Consider the following 1,936-nt stretch of genomic DNA (forward strand, 5'->3'; position numbering starts at 1 on the left):
AAAAAAAAAAAAAAAAAAAAAAAAAAGTCACAACCAGTGGATCCTGAGCTGGAAGCAACATGACAGGCAACATAGAAGAAACTCCATGAGAACAAACATTCCTCAGCGAGACTGCTCGTTGAATTGGGAGAACAAAGGCTATTTAAACTTTGGGGAGTGAGTAGGGGGCTCTTCTGGAAGAGTGTGCATTATTGGCCAGTTCCAGGGTACTGAGGATACATAGAGAGGAATTTCAGATATTGCTGGACATCCCGATTGCCAAGCTACATGACCTCCTCCATAGGGCAAAGGTGGGGGCTCTGGAATGCGTGGGCCGGGTTACGCAGGACAGGGGTGGGGGTGGGGGTGTCGAGCGGAGGTGAGAGCAGAGGTGAGATCGATCATCCTCCTGCTGATCTCAGGACAAGATTTCAAGGTTTAGACATGTCACGACCCCACTCTTGCTTCAGGCCATCTCCCCACGGCTTCCACAGCTCCTCAGCCCTATACAATGATATATTTGCACTTTACAAAAGGTACTCAGGAGACAATGTGTTTTGATGATTCCATTTAATTGAGATAATGAATACAAACTGTGAACAGGTGTTACTGCCTAAATCAGGGGTTCTCGACCTTCAAAATGCTGCAACCCTTTGATACAGTTCCTCTTGTTGTGGTGACCCCAACCATAAAATTATTTTTGTTGCTACTTCATAACTCTAATTTTATGAGTCATAATGTAAATACCTGTGTTTTTCAATGGTCTTAGGGGACACCCATAAAAGGGTTGTTCGACTCTCAAAGAGGTCTTGACCCACAGGTTGAGAACTACTGGCCCAGACAGCTCTGGAGAGAAAGCTAGATAGAAAGCATTTCACTTAGGTACCACATTGTGACATTTATCAGAAGGACCCTATGTACCATGGATGTCCCAGAATATTAAAACAAAGCTGAAAACTCCCTACCCAGTGACGTGGTAGTTATGGAAATGTCCCATGTATCTGTGCTGATGTTGGAATAAACAAACCTACTGCACTGCCAATCATGTAAAAGTATGGCACATACACTTCTGTATGGCACCTAACACTGCAAAGGATAATTTACGATGCTACTGGTTTATATGTTTGCTATTTGTTTTAATAGCATTTTCTGGTGTTCTCTCACTTATCAAAAAAAAAAAAAAAGTCTCCTATAAAATAGCATGTCATAGTACACTGGCAGCAGGCTCTCACTGTGCAGCCATACACTGAAACTCATTATGTAGACCAGGCCTACTCTTGCTTACAGAGGGCTGGGATTAAAGACGTGTGCCACCGTGGCTGGCTCCATGCTTGGCTGTCTCTTATATCTTTTTATTTCGTAATTTTCCCAGTGCTAATCAGTGGTTGTATTCTTGATAGTTGGTTCACAGAACCAACTTAGGGAAAGAAAGAGTTCATTTGTGGATTCAGAGGTAGTTGTCCATCATGGAGAAGAGCGAGTGGAAGAGTCAAGGTGTCTGTCTTAGTCAGGGTTTCTATTCCTGCACAAACATCATGACCAAGAAGCAAGTTGGGGAGAAAGGGTTTACTCAGCTTACATTTCCACATTGCTGTTCATCACCAAAGGAAGTCAGGACTGGAACTCAAGCAGGTCAGGAAACAGGAGCTGATGCAAGGGCCATGGAGGGATGTTCCTTACTGGCTTGCTGCCCCTGGCTTGCTCTGCTTGCTCTCTTATAGAACCCAAGACTACCAGCCCAGGGATGGTACCACCCACAATGGGCCCTCCAACCTTGATCACTAATTGAGAAAATGCCCCACAGCTGGATCTCATTGAGGCATTTCCTCACCTGAAGCTCCTTTCTCTGGGATAACTCCAGCTTGTGTCAAGTAGACACACAAACCCAGCTGCCACGGACCGGGGTTTCTTACGGGGGTCCCTTGTTCCACGGGACTAGGGATTCTGGCCAGGTGGG

The sequence above is a fragment of the Mastomys coucha genome, unplaced genomic scaffold (assembly GCF_008632895.1).
Source record: "Mastomys coucha isolate ucsf_1 unplaced genomic scaffold, UCSF_Mcou_1 pScaffold22, whole genome shotgun sequence".
Taxonomy (NCBI): Eukaryota; Metazoa; Chordata; class Mammalia; order Rodentia; family Muridae; genus Mastomys; species Mastomys coucha.